At 38.3% G+C, this 21,694-nt stretch overlaps 1 pseudogene; it reads left to right on the forward strand.

Annotated features, from left to right (window-relative positions):
- The first annotated feature begins 8,316 nt into the window (after positions 1–8,316).
- On the forward strand, positions 8,317–8,838 carry LOC114115399 (serine/arginine-rich splicing factor 3-like; annotated as a pseudogene).
- The last annotated feature ends 12,856 nt before the right edge of the window (positions 8,839–21,694 follow it).

The following is a 21,694-nucleotide window of genomic DNA, read 5'->3' on the forward strand; positions in this document are numbered from 1 at the left end:
TCTCCTCTTTCACTTTCATCAAGAGGCTCTTTAGTTCCTCTTCACCTTCTGCCATAAGGGTGGTGTCATCTGCATATCTGAGGTTATTGATATTTCTCCCAGGAATCTTGATTCCAGCTTGTGCTTCTTCCAGCCCAGCGTTTCTCATGATGTACTCTGCATATAAGTTAAATCAGAATCAGCAGGGTGACAATATACAGCCTTGACGTACTCCTTTTCCTATTTGGAACCAGTCTGTTGTTCCATGTCCAGTTCTAACTGTTGTTTTCTGACCTGCATATAGGTATCTCAAGAGGCAGGTCAGGTGGTCTGGTATTCCCATCTCTTTTAGAATTTTCCACAGTTAAAAGGACTTATATAGTCAAGGAATACAAGAGAAGAAAACAGATCTACAAAATCAAATCTCAGATAATTAAGAAAATGGCAATAGGAACATATATAGAAATAATTACTTTAAATGTAAATTGATTAAATGCTCCAACCAAAAGACACAGATTGGCTGAATGGATAAAGAAACAAGACCCATTTAAATGCTGTCTACAAAAAACCCACTTCAGACCTAAAGACACATATAGACTGAAATAGAGTGGATGGAAAAATGTATTCCATGAAAATGGAAGCAAAAGAAAGCTGGAGTAACAATCTTCATATCAGACAAAATAGAGCTTAAAATAAAGAAGATTATAAGAGATAACAAAGGACACTATGTAATGATCAAGGTATCAATACAAGAGGAAAATATAACAATTGTAAATACCTATGCACTTAACATAGGAGCACCTCAATACATAAGACAAACACTAACAGATATAAAAGGAGAAATTGACAAGAACACAATAATAGTAGAAGACTTTCACACTCCACTCACACCAAAGGACAGATTATCAAAACTGAAAATTAATAAGGAAACACAAGTCTTAAGTGATACATTAGATGAGATGGATCTCACTGATATCTTCAGGACATTCCATCCACACGCAGGAGAGCATACCTTCTTTTCAAGTGCACATGGAACATTCTCTAGGATAGACCACCTCTTGGGTCACAAATCAAACCTCAGTAAATTTAAAAAAAATTTAAATCATGTCTAGCATTTTTTCTGACCACAATGCTATGAGACTAGATATCAATTACAAGAAAAAAACTAAAAAACACAAACACATGGAGATTAAACAATGCATTTCTGAATAACCAACAGGTTACTGAAGAAATCAAAAGGGAAATCAAAAAGTTTCTAGAAACAAATGACAATGAAAACATGACAACTCAAAATCTATGAAATGCAGCAAAAGCAGTTCTAAGTGAATACAATCCTACTTCAAGGAACAGAAAAACATCAAATAGACAACCTAACTTTACACCTAAGACAAATGGAAAAAGAAGAACAAAAAACCCCCAAAGTTAGCAGAAGGAAAGAAATCATAAAGATCTGAGCAGAAATAAATGAAAAAGAAATGAAAGAAGCAATTGTAAAGATTAATAAAACTAAAAGCTGGTTTTTTGAGAAGATAAACAAAATTGACAAACCTTTGGCCAGACTCATCAAGAAAAAAAGAGAGAAGAATCAAATGAACAAAATTAGAAATGAAAAAGGAGAGGTTAAAACAGACAATGCAGAAATACAAAGGATTATGAGACTCTTACAAACAACTACATGGCAATAAAATGGATAACCTGGAAGAAGCAGACAGATTCTTAGAAGAGATCAATCTTCCAAGACTAAACAGGAAGAACTAGAAATTATGAACAACCCAGTTACAAGCACTGAAATTGAAGCTGTGATCAAAAATCTTCCCCAAAACAAAAGCCCAGGACAGGATGGCTTCACAGGAGAATTCTGTCTTTCTAAAACTCCTTCAAATTAGAGAGGAAGGAACACTTCAAAACTCATTTTACAAGGCCACCATCACCCTGATACCAAAACCAGACAGAGACAACACAAAAACAGAAAACTACAGGCCAATATCACTGATAAACATAAAATCAAAAATCCTCAACAAAGTTTTAGCAAACAGAATTTAACAACACATTAAAAAGCTCATACACCATGATCAAGTTGAGTTTATTCCAGGAATGCAAGAATTCTTCAATATATACAAATCAATGAATGTGATATACCATATTAACAAATCGAAAGATAAAAACCATATGATGAGCTCAACAGACGCAGAAAAAGCCTTTGACAAAATTCAGCACCATTTATGATTAAAACTCTTCAAAAAATGGGCATAGAAGGAATAGATGGAGAGATATTCCATGTTTCTGGGTAGGAAGAATCAATATTGTGAAACCATACTACCAAAAGCGATCTACAAATTCAATGTGATCCCTATCAAATTACCAATGGCTTTTTCACAGAACTAGAACAAAAAATTTCACAGTTAACATGGAAACACAAAACACCCTGAATAACCAAAGCAGTCTTCAGAAAGAAGAATGGAGCTGGAGGAATCAACCTTCCTGACGTCAGATGATACTACAAAGCTAGAGCCATCAAGACAGTATGGTACTGGTGCAAAACAGAAATATAGACCAATGGAACAAATAGAAAGCCCATAAATAAAGCCATGCACACATGGGTACCTTATTTTTGACAAAGGAGGCAAGAATATACAATGGGGAAAAGACAGCCTTTTCAATAAATGGTGTTGGGAAAACTGGACAGTTACATGTAAAAGAATGAAATTAGAACACTTCCTAACACCACACACAAAGCTAAACTCAAAATGGATTAAAGATCTAAATGTAAGATCAGAAACTATAAAACTCTTAAGAGGAAAACAGGCAGAACACTCGATGACATAAATCAAAGCAAGATCCTCTATGACCCACCTCCTAGAGTAATGGAAATAAAAACAAAGCAAACATGTGGGACCTGATTAAACTTCAAAGCTTTTGCACAGCAAAGGAAACTATAAGGCGAAAAGACAACCCTCACAATGGGAGGAAATAATAGCACATGAAACAGCTGGAAAAGGATTAACTTCCAGAATATACAGGGAAAAGACCTTTACAGACTTTTCTTCAAAGAAGACAGATGGCTAACAAACACATGAAAAGATGCTTAACATCGCTCATTATTAGAAAAATACAAATCAAAACATCATCACACTGGTCAGAATGACCATCATCAAAAAGTCTGCAAACAATAAATGCTGGAGAAGATGTGGAGAAAAGGAATGCTCTTACACTGTTGGTGGGAATATAAATTGATATAGCCAGTATGAAAGACAGTATGGAGATTCCTTAAAATCTAGGAATAAAAGCAACATATGACCCAGCAATCCCACTCCTAGGCATATACCCTAAGGAAACCAAAACTGAAAAAGGCACAGGTATCCCATTTTTCATTGCAGCACTATTTACAATAGCTAGAACATGGAAGCAACTTAGATATCCATCAACAGATGAATGGACAAGGAAATTGTGGAACATATACAGAATGGAAGACTACTCAGCCATAAAAAGGAACACATTTGAGTCAGTTCTAATGAGGTGGATGAGCCTATAGACTACTATACAGAGTAAAGTAAGTCAGAAAGAGAAAGATAAATATTGTATACTAGCACTTATATATGGAATATAAAAAAATGGTACTGCATGGAAGCAATGGAGAAACAGACATAGAGAATAGACCTATGGACATGGGGAGAGGGGAGGAGAGGGTGAGATGTATGGAGACAGCAACATGGAAACATACATTACCATATGTAAAATAGATAGCCAACAGGAATTTGCCGTATGGCTCAGGAAACCCAAACAGGGGCTCTGTAATCAACCTAGAAGGGTGGAATGGGGAGGAAGATGGTAGGGCGGTTCAAAAGAGAGAGGATATAGGTATACCTATGGCTGATTCATGTTGAGATTTGACAGAAAACAACAAAATTCTGTAAAGCAATTATTCTTCAATTAAAAAAAAAAAAAGCTGAAAGCATCATGCTCCCTGATTTCAAACTGCAGTATAAAGCATTATAAATCAAAACTGGGTACTGGGAAAAAAACACATACATAGATCAATGGGACAAGACAGAGGTCGCAGAAACAGACCAACACACAGGGGCCATTGATAAAAGGACCAAGAATATATAATGAAGAAAGAGCAGTCTCTACAACAAATGTTGTTGGGAAAGTTGGACAGGGAAATACTAAAGAATGAAACGGGATTACTATTAACTCAACATAGATTGAGGATTTGAACATAAGTCCTGAAGCCATAAAATTTCTAGAAGAAAATATAAGTGATAAGCTCCTTGACATAGGTCTTGGGTACAATTTTTTTAATGACACCCAAAGCAAAAGTGACAAAGCAAAAATAAATAAGTAGAACTACATCATACTGAAAAGCTTCTACACAGTAAATGAAACCATAAACAAAATGAATAGGCAACCTATGGACTGAGAGAATATCTTTGCAAATCACCTGGTATGGAGTTAATATCCGGGAAATGTAAAGAGCTCACACAATTCAATAGCCAAAAAACAAACAATGTGATTAAATAATGGACAGAATATCTAAAAAGAGACTTTGCCAAAGAAGACATACAGATGGCTAACAGGTACAAGAAAAGATATTCAACATCCTTAATCATCTGCTGCTGCTAAGTCACTTCAGTCGTGTCCGACTCTGTGCGACCCCATAGACGGCAGCCCACCAGGCTCCCCCGTCCCTGGGATTCTCCAGGCAAGAACACTGGAATGGGTTGCCATTTCCTTCCCCAGTGCATGAAAGTGAAAAGTGAAAGTGAAGTCGCTCAGTCATGTCTGACTCTTAGCGACCCCATGGACTGCAGCCCACCAGGCTCCTCCGCCCATGGGATTTTCCAGGCAAGAGCACTGGAGTGGGGTGCCATCGCCTTCTCCACCTTGATCATCAGGGAAGTGCAGATCAAAACCACTGTAGGGTATCTCCTCACATCTCCTAGAATGGCTGTTTTCAAAAGACAAGAAATAACAAGTGTCGGCAAGTATGTGGAGCAAAGGGAACTCTTCCGAACTGTCGGTGGGAACGCAAATTGGTGCAGTCACTTTGAAAACAGTATGGAGTTTTCTCAAAAAGTAAAAATATAACTACCATATGGTTCAGCAGTTTCACCTCTTGGTATTTTCAGAAGAAAATGAAAATACTAATTCAGAAAGATACACAACTCCATGTTCATTGTAACATTTTTTACACCACCAAGATATGTGAACAATCTAACTGAATGGGTAAAGAAGATGTGGTGTATATATACAAACAAATATGTGTGTCAAGTATGTTGAGATTGCTTAACAAAATTTAAAATGAAAAAAAAAAAAACTTGCCATTTGCAACAACATGGATGGAACTTTAGGGCATTATGCTAAGTGAAATAAGTCAGAGACAGATATTCTACGATCTCTTTTATGTGAAATCTAAAAAATAAACATAACAGTTCATAGATACAGAGAACAAATTGGTGATTGTCAGAAGTGGGGGTGGGTGTGGTAAGAATAGGTATTAGAGGTCCAAAGGTAAGAAAAATAAAAAAGAATTACTTGTGAACTAGCCAATAGATTCTTATTATCCTAGTCTTAAAATTTCCTTATTTCTATCAACAGAAGCATCATTAATTCAAACCTGCTGGAGGCATTTAGATGTAGTGAAAACATCTGATTTATAGTCTAATTCTCCACAACATACTTTTATAACCAAAGTACAAGATTGAGTAGAGGATTACAGAAGATCCACTGCTTCATTAATGGATTATGCTGCTCTGTGACTACAACTTAAAATGTTTATTCTTTCAGCAAACGATTGTTGAATATTTACTGTGGCCAGCTTCAGAGGTAACTGCCAACATATAACTGTCTGTATGGAGGTGGTTACTGCACAATTGCACTCATTTCACATGCAGGCAAAATAATGCTCAAAATTCTCCAAGCTAGCCATCAATAGTGTGTGAACTGAGAATTTCCAGATGTTCAAGCTGGATTTAGAAAAGGCAGAGGAACCAGAGATCAAATTGCCAACATATGTTGGCTCAGAGAAAAAGCAAGAGAATTCCAGAAAAAACATCTACTTCTGCTTCATTGACCATGCTTTGACATATGGATCACAACAAACTGGAAAATTCTTAGAGAGATAGGAATACCAGACCACCTCACCTATCTCCTCAGAAACCCGTATGCAGGTCAAGAAGCAACAGTTAGAACTGGATATGGAAAAACGGACTGGTTCCAAATTGGAAAAGGAGTACATCAAGGCCGTATATTGTCACCCTGCTTATCATACTTATATGCAGAGTACATCATGCAAAATGCCAGCTGAATGAAGCACAAGTTAGAATCAAGATTGCTGGGAGAAATATCAATAACCTCAGATATGCAGATGACACCACTCTTTTGGCAGAAAGAAGAGGAACTAAAGAGCCTCTTGATGAAGGAGAGTGAAAAAGTGGCTTAAAACTCAACATTCAAAAAACGAAGATCATGGCATCTGGTCTCATCACTTCATGGCAAATAGATGGGAAACAATGGAAACACTGACAGACTTCATTTTCTTGGGCTCCAAAATCACTGCAGATGGTGACTGCAGTCATGAAATTAAAGGACACTTGCTCCTTGGAAGAAAAGCTATGTCAAACCTAGACAGCATATTAAAAAGCAGAGACATTACTTTACCGACAAAGGTCCATCTAGTCAAAGCTATGGTTTTTCCAGTAGTCATGTATGGATGTGAGTTGGACCATAAAGAAGGCTGACTGCCAAAGAATTGATGCTTTTGAACTGTGGTGCTGGAGAAGACTCTTGAGAGTCCCTTGGACTGCAAGGAGATCCAACCAGTCAATCCTAAAGGAAATCAATCCTGAATATTCATTGGAAGGACTGATGCTGAAGCTGAAGGTCCAATACTTCAGCCACCTGATTTGAAGAGCTGACTTATTAGAAAAGGCCCTGATGCTGGGAAAGACTGAAGGCAGGAGAAGGGGACGACAGAGGATAAAATGGTTGGACAGCATCACTGACTCAATGGACATGAGTTTGAACAGGCTCCAGGAGATGGTGATGGACAAGGAAGCCTGGTGCGCTGCAGTCCATGGGGGTGCAAAGAGTCGGACACGACTGAATGCTGAACACAGAGGTGCTTGTAAAGGTAAATATTTTATAATGCTCTTTGGAGCCAGATTTATATGTTTAGTTTCTAAAGTATGTTCTTTTGTAAAAAATATATTCAGTTCAGTTCAGTTGCTCAGTTGTGACCTGGCATGGACTGCAGCATGCCAGGCATCCCTGTCCATCGCAAACTCCCAGAGTTTACTCAAACTCATTACCCAAAGAAAGGCAATGCCAAAGAATGCCAAAAAATATGTACTATCAATGCAAATATAATTTCAGTGTATGAATTATGATGTTACTGTTGTCTGAATTAGTAAAATCTCACTACGTTCTCAAAAGTGTTAATAAGGTTATTCTTGGTACAGACATAGGTTGTTTCATTGCACTTTGCTTTATTGTGTTTCAAAGATACTGTGGCATATATCCAGACAAAAGTGAAAGAAAGTTAAAGTGAAGTCGCTCAGTCGTGTCCGACTCTTTGCAACCCCATGGGCTGTAGCCTACCAGGCTCCATCCTCCATTGGATTCTCCAGGCAAGAGTACTGGAGTGGGTTGCCATTTCCTTCTCCAGGGGATCTTCCCGATGCAGGGATCGCACCCGGGTCTCCTGCATTCCAGGCAGATGCTTTAACCTCTGAGCCACCAGGGAACCCCGCAAAACTATCCAGACAAAACTATAATTCAAAAAGATAGCAGCACTATTCATAGCAGCCAAACCATGAAAACAACCAAAATGTCCAATGACAGATGAATGGATAAAGAAGATGAGGTACATATCTACAACTCCTCAGCCATAAAAGAAGAAAGGAAGAAAGGAAGAAAATAACGCCATTTGCAACAGCATGGATTCAACTAGAGATTATCACACTAAGTGAAGTAAGCCAGAAAGAGAAAGACAAATACCATATGATATCACTTATAGGTGGAACCTAAAATACGGCACAAATGAACCTGTCTACAAAACGGAAACATACTCACAGGCAGAGAGATCAGACTTGTGCTTGTCAAGGGAGAGGAGAAAAGGGAGAGAGTTGGTCTGGGAATTTGGGGATAAACACCAAGGTCCTATGGTACACCGCAGGGAGCTATATCCAGTCTCCTGGGATAATCCATAATGGAAAAGAATGTTTTAAAAAGAGAATGTAGGCTATTTTGTGGACGTCACGTGTGCTGGCGCATCTGGGAACGCGGGCGGGAAGGAACCGGGAAGACCTAGCTTAAGTTCTGTGGATTTGAACCTCTGCATTTCTAACCTAAGATCTCGAAATGCATCGCGATTCCTGTCCATTGGACTGTAAACTTTACGTAGATAATCTTGGAAACAATGGTAACAAGACTGAATTGGAACGAGCTTTTGGCTATTATGGACCACTCCGAAGTGTGTGGGTTGCTAGAAACCGTCCTGGCTTTGCTTTTGTTGAATCTGAAGATCCCCCAGATGCAGCTGATGCTGTCCTAGAGCTAGACGGAGAGAACACTGAGCGGCTGTCGAGAAGGGTGGAACTATCCAATGGTGAAAAGGGAAGTCGAAATCGTGGCGCACCTCCTTCTTGGGGGGTCGTCGCCCTTGAGATGATTATCGGAGGAGGAGGAGTCCACCTCCACGCGGATCTCCAAGACGGAGAAGCTTCTCCTGCAGCCGGAGCAGGTCCCTTTCCAGAGATAGGAGAAGAGAGAGATCACTGTCCCGGGAGAGAAGTCACAAAGCCATCCTGATCTTTCTCTAGGTCTCACAGCAGATCTAGGTCAAATGAAAGGAAATAGAAGATCAGTTTTCAAGAGTGGTGTACAGGAAACAACTTCATTTGACAGGAGTAAGTACAGAAAATGCAAGTTTTGTTTGAGACTGCATAAGCTTGGTGCATTTTTTAAATGTTTTAGCTGTTCACATTTGTTTGTCTGTTGGAACAGTGACACACAAAGGTGTAATTCTCTATGGTTTGAAATGGATCATATGAGGCATGTAATATCAAAAATTGTTACTTTAAAATGTTCCCTTAAACAAAATTTAATTTGCTTTGAATTTTAGTCTTGCATAGGCTGATAATAAACCTCTAACTCCTGCCCAGGTGAAGTCGATGTTTAACATTATGGAAACAAAAACTGGCAAAAATTGGAAGATTTTTTCAACATAGCTGGGATACGGTACGCAGCTGTAGTTAAGTGGTTTTTAAAAGCTGCTGTGAACTCAAAAGCTGGAAAAATTAAATCTGCACCCTTAAACTAGATTAGAGGTTTAAAAATTCCACTAGTCTTCACACTGGACAAAAGGTTGTCCAGTTGGTGTAGAATCTAAGAAGTTTCAAAGAAGTTAGTTTCCCTTTGCTTTAGGTTGTAAGTTCCTTCTGTGATTGCTGTATAAGAATACATAGCTCTTTGTAAAGTTCTTTATTTGGAAATTTGAGACTACTCAAAATACCGAATGTCCTGCCAGTTTAAGGGTACACTGTAGAGCTGAACTGAGTTACAGTGCAAGATTCTTTTTCCATGCTGTCATTTGTAACATGTTTTGTGAGAATCCTTGGGATTAAAGTTTTGGTTACAAAAAAAAAAAAGAGAGAGAGAGAGAATGTATATATGTGTAAAACTGAGTCACTCTGCTGAGTTTTGTACAATGTTGCAAATCAACTATGTGTCAATAAAAAAGGGAAAAAAAATAAGGTGGTTCCACTGTGAACCTGTAAGATTAACAGAGAAGAAAATTCTGGCAATACCAAGAATGTCAAGCACATAGGAAAACAAACTCTCAAGTACAGCTGGTGGGAGTATGACTTTGTATAATCATTTTAGAGAGCATGTGGCAATGTTTAGTATAATTAAAGATGCACACACACTGCTTCTCAGGAATTTCACTTCTAGATATATACTCTGAAGAAATCATCACCAGTGTGTACAAGGAGACATGTTCAGGATGTATACAAGATTATTTTCTGTAATAGCAAAAAAAATTGTACTAAATTAGAAGAAATGAATGAATAATATATGTGTATAATAAAATATGTATCACCTTTAAACACAAATAAAACACTAAAAAACAAATCAAGGGATTTCCCTAATGATCCAGTGATTAAGAATCTGCCTTCCAATGCAGGAGACACAGGTTTGATCCCTTGTCCGAGAACTAAGAGCCCACATATTTCGAGGCAACTAAGTCTGACTGCGGGAAATAGAGAGAAGCCTGCACCCCAAAGAAAGGTCCTGCATGCCACAACTAAGACCTGATGCAGATAAATAAATAAATGTTAAAAATAAAGTAAAAGCTAGAAATGATTAAGTGTAGTATGGAAGGCACGTAGAAAGCCAAGACAGGCCAAAAGTGAAGCCTCTTGCACTGACCACTTAGCCAAGCTGTGAATGCAAAGGAAAAGTTCTTGAAGGAAATTAATTGTGTGTGTGTGTGTGTGTGTGTGTGTGTGTGTTTCCTTCACTCTGTTAGAGAGGTGTCTGGGCATGCGTCTGTGATACGTTACTTCAGTCTGACTCTTTAAAACCCTATAGACCACAGCCTGTCAGGCTCTTCTGACCATTGGATTCTTGGCAAGAATACTGGAGTGAGTTACCATATCCTCCTCCGGGGAATCTTCCTGATCCAAGAATGAAACCCGCATCTTATATGTCCCCTGCATTGGCAGGAGGGTTCTTTACCACTAGCGCCACTTGGGAAGCCCAATGTGGTGTACATTGATTAATTATTAACTGATTTTCATATGTTGAACTATCCTTACATTCTAGGAATAAATCCCACTTGGTCATCGTGTTTAATCTTTATCGTATGCTGCTGAATTCTATTTGCTCGCATCTTATTGAGGATTTTTGCATCAATACTCATAAAGGATATTGATCTGTAGTTTCCTTTCTTGCTGGTCTTTGGCTTTGGTAATTCTGACCTCATAGATTGAGTCAGAAAGTGTTCCATCCTCTTCACTCTCTTGGAAGAGTTTGAGAAGGAGTGGTGTTAGTTCATCTTTAAATGTTTGGTAGTGAAGCCATGGTCCAGGGCTTGCTTTGTCAGATTTTTGATTACTGATTCAATCTCATCACTAGTTAGTTCTCAGGTTTCAACCTTGGTAGGTTTTGTATTTCTAAATAAATGGAGTTTATCCATTTCAGCTAAGTCATCTAATTTGTTGGTATATAATTGTTCATAGCACTCTCATAATCTTTTTATTCCTATATAATTGGTAATAATGATCCCATTTTTATTTATACTGGGTATGTATTCTTTGTCTCTTTTTTTCCTTTGTCAACCTAGCTTCAGTTCAGTTCAGTTCAGTCGCTCAGTCATGTCCAACTCTTTGCGACCCCATGAATCGCAGCACGCCAGGCCTCCCTGTCCATCACCAACTCGATTTGTCAACTTTGTTCTTTTTGAAGATCCAGCTTTTGGCTTTGTTTATTTTCTCCATTGTTTTTCTGGCCTCTATTTTATCTCTGCTCTTATAGTTATTATTTTCCTTCTTTTATGGTTTCTTTAGTGTGCCAACCTTATCTGCCATTTAAATCCCTTAAATAGTGTCTGGTTTTGTGGCTTGGGATATTTCCTGACTCGCCCTTTATTTCCTTTAGGACTCAGTTCCTCTAGACACCTTTACTGACCATCCAATCTAAAGTAGCCTAGAGCTATTTTCTATCACAGCATCATTTTTTTTCACAGCCCTTATCACTCTACGATATCTTCGCTGTTGTTTTTCGTCTGCCCCCACCACACACGCTTGTACACGCACGTATGCATATGTGCAGACTTGTGCATGCCCATTCCTCAGAATATAAACTCTGTAAGAACAGACATTTTCGTTGTCTTGTTTAACCACTGCATCCCCATGGCCTAGAATAGTCTCTGGCCCAGCAGTAAAAAATGTTCAGTAAGTGTTATTGACTGCTCTAATGTGTTGCAAAGGCTATTGTTTTGAAAATGAGTGATTGGTTAAAAAACTCCTTACCTCTTGCTCCTAGAAGATTACTGAAAGACAAGAAATTTATAAAGTAGTTTTAAATTTTAAGATGGCCATAACCTAAAACACTGTGGTCTAATATACTTTATTTTAACACAGTTGGTTTAACATAGTTATTAGGTAAATAACCATTTTTACATGGTATCTTTTTAATATATCAGCATCTACTTACTTATATATTATTTATTATTCTGTTTGTTTTTTGAGGTTAAAGTTTTTGGGGGGATACAAATTATACACTGCTCATATCAGGTACCTGGTGGGCTACAGTCCATGGGGTCACAAAGAGTTGGACACGACTGAGTGACTTCACACTCACTAATATCAGGTAGTCAGTACGTGGCACTAAACTGGAAGCCTTAGTTTCTAGCTTCATCTTCACTACTATTTAATTTGTATAGCTTTGGGAAGAAGGGCTTTCCTGCTGGCTCAGCTGGTGGTAAAGAATCCACCTGCAATGTGGGAGATCTGGGTTCGATCCCTGGGTTGGGAAGATCCCTTGGAGAAGAGAAGGGCTACCCACTCCAGTATTCTGGCCTGGAGAATTCCATGGGCTCTATAGTCCATGGGGTGGCAAAGAGTCGGACACACCTGAGCGACTTTCACTTTGGAAAGAATTGTTTAACTTGTTTGTACCTCAGTTTTTTCATTTGCAAAACAAGGGGATTAAATTAGATAAACTGATAAAGTCCTTTCCAACAATCAAATCTATAATTCCATAATTTAGAGTTCAATTTTACTAGTTTAACATGTTTATAATTGTTGGATGTTCATAACATATTTTTCTTTACTTTTTAAAATGTTAAGTTCTTTGATATTACTTAAGTTATAAAATTGTAACCCCCTGTTTGAGCATGGAGATTCCTTTATAGATTTCCACTTTACTTTTCTTAGGAGAAATATCTTTTTCCGTTTCTACAATATGTTTTTATTTATTTTAATTAATTTAAAGTTTTTGGCTGTGCTGGGAGTTTGTTGCAGAAAAAGCACTAGGGCTTTCTCTAGCTGCAGCTCTTGGGCTCAGTTGCCCCGTGATGTGTGTGGGATCCTAGTTCCCTGACCAGGGATGGAAGTGTGTCCTGTACGTTGGAAGCTGCATGTCTAACCACTGGACCACCAGGGAAGTCCCTAAGTTATTTTTAATTGGAGGATAATTGCTTTACAATGTTGTGTTGGTTTCTGCCATAAAACAAAGTGGATCCGCTGTAAGTATGCACTTATCCTCTCCCTGTTGAGCCTGCCTTTCATCCCATTTCATCCCACCCCTCCAGGTCATCACAGGGGGATTTCCACTTTATAGAAGAGCTTCGAGAACTGAACTACGTGACATTTTCCCCACTCTAGGCAAGATGAGTAGCTGGCTCTCAATAAGTTATGTTGAATTTTAAAGTTGAGTCTGTTAAAGGAAAAGGAAAGATAATATAGCAATGATTGATTGCTAAGAAAAATATTATACTCCAAAAGTATACTCCAAAAATTAACACTTTACATCAAGGAATTCCATTTAAAAATAACAACTAAAATTATAAATTAAAACACATAATAATTTAATGAGGAGATGAAATGCTTTCAGACACTATGGTATCTATAAAATAAATTTTATCTAACTTGGCAATTGGATTTAAACATGAGACATGAATCCTGATATAAAAAGAAACATCAAAAGGACAATGTTGATTTCTTCTCATAAACTTTAGGATCGTGAACATAAACAACCATCATATGTTAGAGGAAATAGACCTTAGAAGTTGAGGTAAGTTTACTTTTCCAATTTCCTGACCCACTCCGGGACTGTCACAATTTTCCTCTCTCTCTCTCTCTCTCTCTCACACACACACACACACACATACATATGTAATATTTTGGATATACTTAAGTTAAAATTTTAGGAAATGTAGCAGGTAACTGTTGTTGTTTAATCGCTGGTTACGTCTTACTCTTTGTGATCCCATGGACTATAGCCTGCCTGGTTCTTCTGCCCATGGGATTTTCCAGGCAAGAATACTGGAGTGGGTTGCCATGCCCTTCTCCATGGGATCTTCCTGACCCAGGGATCAAACCTGGGTCTCCTGCACTGGCAGGTGGATAGTTTACCACTGAGCCACCAGGGAAGCCCAGGCTAAAATACACATTTCATGTCTTCAGAGATTCAAAACAGGAGGACTAGCTGTAACTATCCAACAGAAAGTCCTGCTCATTAAGAAAAGAGTGAGTTGTGACTCTGTGAGATAAAAAGCTTGATTTACTTCACTTAAGGACACTTGCATGATTATAAATGTGTTCTGTGAATGTGGCTAGTCAACTTGATTTGTTACTATTTCTCTATAGGAATAAAGATAACATAAAGGGAGTCTCTCAAGAGGATTGGAGACTTCAGTACTGGCCAACCACTTGGTAACTTTTTAATTACCATTTTTCTCTTCTCTGTATTTAGACCATTTAATTCATTTAGAATCCCCATTGAAACTCTAGCACCTCCTCCACCATGAACCATTTATGAAAAGACTTCCTCCATACAATCCATTTTGCAGGATATAATGAAAGGGCTGAGCAGAAGGGATTTGTTAAAGGTAATTTACATCTACTCCACAGTCAACCTTAATTATTTAGTGACGGATTGTCCTCTTAGGGGATTATGCAAGCATTTTGTTTCTACTCTGTCTCACTGCTGCTAACTGTTTAGCCATTTCACTAATCAGCATGTCTATTAGGAGTAGTTTGGGGATAGAGTAAAGCAGAGGATCACACTGTGATCCATCATTTTGCCATTTCTTAGAAGATTTAGTAAAATCTTTAATGATGTGGGGGACTGAAGCTTGTGTGTAAATCAGGGGAATTTAATGTTTTCATTATCCATCTTATTCTTTGTCTCCAGAGGACAATTAAAAGTTTGCTGTATGCATTTTGAAAATGTTAAGAATGAGAACATGTATCTTACTTTGTTCAGGATGCTATAATAAAATACCACAGACTGGGTGGCTTATAAACAGCAGAAATTTATTACAGTTCTGGAGGCTAGAAGTCCAAGATCAGCGTGACAACGCTCTCTGACTGCAGAACTCACTGTAACCCCCTGTAGCCCAAGGGGCTGGGGGGCTCGGTGAGATTTCTTCTTTATAGAAAAAACTTGAACGAATTTCTTGGCCAACTCGATGTAAACACACTTATTCCATCCAGGAGGGCTCCATTCTCATAACCTCATCAACCCTGAAAGACCCCCCTACTAATAATATTACCTTTGAGGGTTAGGGCTTCAGTATATAAATGATTGAACATAAACTTTCAGCCCACAGCAACAAGGCTATTGTTGTTGTTGCTCAGCTGCCAAGTCGTGTCTGAATCTCTGACCCCACAGACTGTACACTGCCGGGCTCCTCTGTCCATGGGATTTTCCAGGCAAGAATACTGGAGTGGGCTGTCATTCCCTTCTCCAGGGGAATCTTCCTGACCCAGGGACCAAATCTGTGACTCTCGCCACATCTGCACTGACAGGTGGATTCTTTACCCATGAGCCACTGGGGAATCCCCAGCAACAAGATTATACATATTTAAGTTTTTAATGGGTATTGCTATATCATCCTATAAGACAGTTTCATCAGCTGTTATTCCCTGTGAATGGTGCATATGCGTGGCTTCCCTCTCTAAACTTCTCCAAACAACACTCCATCTTTTTCCCAAAAGGATGGGTGAATTTAACTGGTAAATCTTTCTGGTAATTTATCTTTCAAATAAACTTACATAAATGCACAAGACATTTTCATTTAAAGGGATAAAATCCATAGTAGAGAAGTTTGAGGGATAAAGGTTAGAGGGAGAAAAATTTTAAATACAGCAAATTATTTTTAATAATTGGCAAATGTTTACAGAATGTTTCCCTTGAAATGCACTGTTACATTAAAATTTCCTTTTGGGAGTTGAAAACTCAAATGGAGAACTATATCTATATTTTTAACAAATATTTCATGTTAATATGTAAAAAGATAAAAATGTTAGTTGCTCCGTTGTGTTCCCTCTTTATGACCCCATCGACTGTGGCCTGCCAGGCTCCTCTGTCCATGGAATTCTTCAGGCAAGAGTATTGCAGTGGGTGGCCATTTCCTTCTTCAGGGGATCTTTCTGATCCAGAGAGTCTCCCACATTACAGGCAGATTCCTCACTGTCTAAGCCACCAGGGAAGCCCCAATATTAATATATAAGCTTACATTAAGTTATAATATTAATAGATAAGCTTACATTAAGTGATATTGTTATTTCAGTATAAAATGCCACTAGTAGATAATAGATGGGGAAACAATGGAAACAGTGAGAGACCTTAACTTTTTGGGCTTCAAAATCACTGCAGATGGTGACTGCAGCCATGAAATTAAAAGACACTTGCTCCTTGGAAGGAAAGTTATGACCAACCTAGACAGCATATTAAAAAGCAGAGACATTACTTTGCCAACAAAGGTCTGTCTAGTCAAAGCTATGGTTTTTCCAGTGGTCATGTATGGATATGAGAGTTGGAGTACAAAGAAAACTGAGCCCCAAAGAATTGATGCTTTTGAACTGTGGTGTTGGAGAAGACTCTTGAGAGTCCCTTGGACTCCAAGGAGATCCAACCAGTCCATCCTAAAGGAAATCAGTCCTGAATATTCATTGGAAGGACTGATGCTAAAGCTGAAGGTCCAATACTTTGGCCACCTGATGCAAAGAACTGACTCATCTGAAAAGACCCTGATGCTGGGAAAGATTGAAGGCAGGAGGAGAAGGGGACAACAGAGGATGAGATGGTTGGATGGCATCACCAACTCAGTGGACATGAGTTTGAGCAAGCTCTGGGATTTGGTGATGGACAGGGAGGCCAGGCGTGTTGCAGTCCAGGGGGTCGAAAACAGTCGGACACAACTGAGCAACTGACCTGAATATAGCAGTATTATAAACTAGAAAATTGGATAAGGATTATAAACTGGAAAATTAGATAAGGATTGCATGCTACATTATAAATGAAAGGAGTACATTAAATTTCACCCATTTTCAAATGAACAGTAGCATTTTCCTTTGACATGCAGACTCTTTTTCTCTGAATTATTTCCTAATTATAATTATTTACAATAGACAATATTTGGAAATGGTCAAAATCTTCAACAATGTAATTGAATACTACGAAGCCATTAAAATGGACATTTCAAAGAAATTTTCAATGGCACGGAAAAGATTCTACAATGATCTAATGGGTGGAGGAATCAGAGCACAAGACTGAAAATACAATGTGACTTCAATTTAGTATTTCCATCCTCCACTGGAGTTAGAGAGTGTGAGAGTGACAGCGAGAAAGGAAGAACGGAAAATGCACAGTAAGCATTGAAAAGAAGTCAAATCAGCAAAATGTTGACGAAATCACCTCTGGGCGATGGCATATAAGAATTTAATTTTCTAAGTTTTTCTTTATTTTTGAGTTTTTATAGTGATAATAATTTTTGTTAACAAAATTTCTTCCTTATTTTCTGTGTGGTTTTTTTTTTTTTTTTTTGGCATTTATACTACCAGCAGGTACTGCAGCAATGATCATGTTAACTCTTCCACAAAACTGGGATTTCCTGGGGAAGAGAGGCTTGTTTATTTATCTTTATACTCTCAGCACACAGAGCTTAACAAATGTTTGTTAAATTTCAAAGCTTGAGATGATTAAAAAAAAAAAAACACCTCACAATATAACTAACACCCAACTCTCAGGGCTTTGGACCCAGATGGTAAAGAATCTGCCTGCAATGAAGGAGACCTGGGTTTGATCTGTGGGTTGGGAAGATCCCCTGCAGGAGGGCATGACAACCACTCCAGTATTCTTGCCTGGAGAAGCCCATGGACAGAGGAGCCTGGTGGGCTGCAGTCCAGGGGGTCACAAAGAGTCGGGCACACTGAGTGACTAAGCACGGCACAGCACAGCAGGGCTTCCCAGGTGGCTCAGTGGTAACGAACCCACCTGCAGTGCAGGAGATGAAGGGCCGGTTCCTGAGGCTGGAAGATCCCCTGAAGAAGGAGACAGTAACCAGCTTCAGTACTCTCACCTGGAACAGTACTCTCACCTGGAAAATCCCGTGGATGGAGGAGCCTTGCGGGCTATAGTCTATGGGGTCGCAAGAGTCAGACACGACTGAGCCACTAAAGAAACAAAAAAACCAGAGTGCTCATCCTCTAGTCCAAGGGCTAACATCTATCACATTGTTCTACCATCATCTTTCTATCTATATCATTGCCGACGTCATAGGTCACCCACACAGAATAAAAACACTCTTCTACACCAACATGATACCATTACCACAATCAAGAAATTTAATACTATGTATCCCAGGGACGGGGGAGCCTGGTGGGCTGCTGTCTGTGGGGTCGCACAGAGTCGGACACGACTGAAGCGATGCAGCAGCAGCAGCAGCAGTAATACTATATTCAAATTTCCCCAAGTGTCTGAATAATGTTTATAGCTTTTCATTTGTTTGTTTAATTCAAGACCCAAACAAGGATCAAGCATTGCATTTAGGTGATAGGTTACCCTAGCCTCTTTTACTCTAGGTAAAAAAAAAGGTGTTTTTTTTTTTTTTTTTTAACCTAAAAGAGGGTTCTGGGCTTTTTCCTTTGACTTTCATGGCCACCATTTTTAAGCATCTAGGCCAGGTGTTTTGTAGAGTGTCCACAATTTCAGTTTGTCTGACTGCTTCCTCACAATTAGAAGCAGTTGAAATATTTTTGACAAAAATACTAAAAAGATGATATAATGTCTTCCTTAAATGTATCACATTTGGAGGTACATAATATCCACTTGTCCCATTATATTCATGCTATTTTTAACATAAGTTTTAAAAGTTTTGTAATTCCTTCCAACTGCCATCATGGCTTTAGCCCACAAATTTGGATAAGTAAGTTCATTTCATTCAATCCTACATGTCAACTTCCACTATAACTTCTTTAACCCATAAGTTACAGAGATATATGTTTTGACATTCCTAACTAAATTTCCCCATTGCTTTTACTATTTTTTAGACTTCATATTTTGAAATAATTGAAATTACTAGAAATTTACCTGAAAGTTTCAGAAAGGTACACAAAGCTCCTGCATATCCAGTTTTTGAGCACTTCCTGACTGGCATCAAAATATTTCAGATTTGCACCTTCCTAATCCTGACGTGGAGACACACAATATTCTAAGGATCTTGGTCCCTTTTATGTGTGTGTGTTCAGTCGCTTAGTTGGGTCTGACTCTTTGTGGCCCAGTGGACTGTAGCCCATGGGGCTCCTTTGTCCATGGAATTTTCCAGCTGAGAATACTGGAGTGGGTTGTCATTTTCTTCTCCAGGAGATCTTGCCAACCCAGGGATCGAACCCACGTCTCCTACGTCTCCTGCATTGGCAAGTGGGTGGTTTATCATTAGTGCCACCTGGGAAGCGCTGGTACCTTTTATAAGGTGCCTGTTTACTTCAGTCATGTGGACGACAGCCCGCCAGGCTACTCTGTCCATGGGATTCTCCAGGCAAGAATACTGGATACAAGGTAATGGAATTTAAAAACAGGATCTAGGCACTGCATGCTTTCTTTTTTTGTGTTTTTAAGTGACTATAATGAGGCATCCTGAGATGGAGATGAGTGCATGAACTTGTAAGTCAAAGCACAAGGTTCCAGTTTCGACCAGGCAAGTTGCCAGCTGTGTAACCTAGGGGCATTATCTTCCCTGATATTTGGTTTCCTCATCTTTAAAATAGTTACTTAAAATAATAGTAACAACAAAAACAATAATGATAACAAAGAAGGGAAGGGTAGTGATATGTGATTATAGTAATCTGATGGGTACTATTCTAAGTTCTTATATAAATACTTAATTTTCACAACAATGTTGTTATTATGCCCATTTTACAGATGAATTAAATGAAGATCATAATAAAATATCTATATCATTTGAATAAAATGAAGTATGTGGAAGTGATATGGATTTGAATTGTTTGGGTCCATTTATATGAGAATTTTTTTCAACAGTTAATACTATAGTACTACACTATCTAAGGCTGGTTGAATGAGGGGATATGGGACCTCAGATTCAGAGGAATAGCAAGCATATTTGGAGGGTCAAGTATAAAATATACGCAGATTTTGGACTTAACCTCCAAGTTGTTCAAGGGTCAATTGTATATGTATACATATAATCACTCAATTATTTATTGATTCAGTGAGTATCTATTAAGTATTTATTAAGTACCATATGCAATTTTTATGCTAAGTATAAAATAAAACAATGTATACATGTTAAAGTTTATCATTATATATGGACATCTATGTTTATAACTCCATAGAAAATTTATTTTCAAGTGCCATACAACAAAAATATAATGTAAGTCACATATGTAATTTAAAATTTCCTAGTAGCTGTAGTAAAATGGCTTTATTAAAGGTGAAATTAATTTTAATTATATATTTTATTTTACATAGTGTATCCAAGATATTGTCATTCTAACATGTAAATGTAAAACAATTATTAATGATATATTTTACACTTTTTTAGTCTTCAAAATCCATCACAGATTTTATACTTAGCACATCTCAGTTAGAGCAGGCCACAGCTTAAGTTCACAACAATCGGATGTAGTTAGTGGCACCTGCTGGATATTTCAGGTCTAGAATAATATACAAAAACTGATTGGGAGATGGAAGAGGGGGACAAATTTACCTTTTATTATATATCCTTTCATAGTTTAGATTCTTGTATGCTGTGTACTTGTCGCCTAATCAAAGAAATTTGAAAAAATAAATTAATATATTAAAAGTTTCATGTTTTCATCTGTGCATGAGTGTGCATTCTTGTCTGTCAGTGGTTTTCAATTGCGGGTGATTCCCTGTCCCCCTCAGTAGACATTTGGAAACTTTTGGAGATATTCTGGGTAGGTAGGTGGGGACCACTGGCATCCAGTGAGTAGATGTGAGGAATGCTGTTATAGATCCTATAATGTATGCTACAGCACCACCCCCCCAATAAGAATTATATGACCCAAAATATCAATAGTGCTGAGGCTGAAAACTCTTCTATGTTATGTGTTTTAAAAAGTAAAAATTTCAATGTCTACTTGTTACCAGGCATTATCAAGACCTGGGTATACAAAGAAGGTTCCTACACAGTGCCTGCACTTCGGTGGCTCACAGTCTAGTGAGGGAGGGAGACAATAGGCAAATAATTGCAGAAATGTGATAAATTTTAGAACAAAGTAGAAAGAAGGCAATCTGTAAACATATTCATTAACTAGAAAGCCACTTGTTAGAAACATCAATTTGAATCGAATAGTTGAAATTGAGGGCTTCCCAGGTGGCAAGCTAGTGGTAAAGAATCTGCCTGCTAATGCAGGAGATTTGAGACCCGGGTTCTATCCCTGGGTTGGGAAGATCCCCTGGAGAAGGTCATAGCAACCCACTCCAATATTCTTGCCTGGAGGATCCCATGTCTAGAGGAGCCTGATGGCCTCAGTCCATGGGGTTGCAAAGAGTTGGACACAACTGAAGCAATTCAGCATGTATACAAGCCGTTGAAATTGAAACATCAGTTTCAGAAGTTATTTTCCACCAAATCCTCAGGTTGAGAGTGTAGCACTTAATTCAAAGGCTTTAATGTGCCTCTGTACCACTCTAATGTCAATAAAAGATGTCTGGAAAG

Source organism: Ovis aries, chromosome 6 (genome assembly GCF_016772045.2).
Source record: "Ovis aries strain OAR_USU_Benz2616 breed Rambouillet chromosome 6, ARS-UI_Ramb_v3.0, whole genome shotgun sequence".
Classification (NCBI taxonomy): domain Eukaryota; kingdom Metazoa; phylum Chordata; class Mammalia; order Artiodactyla; family Bovidae; genus Ovis; species Ovis aries.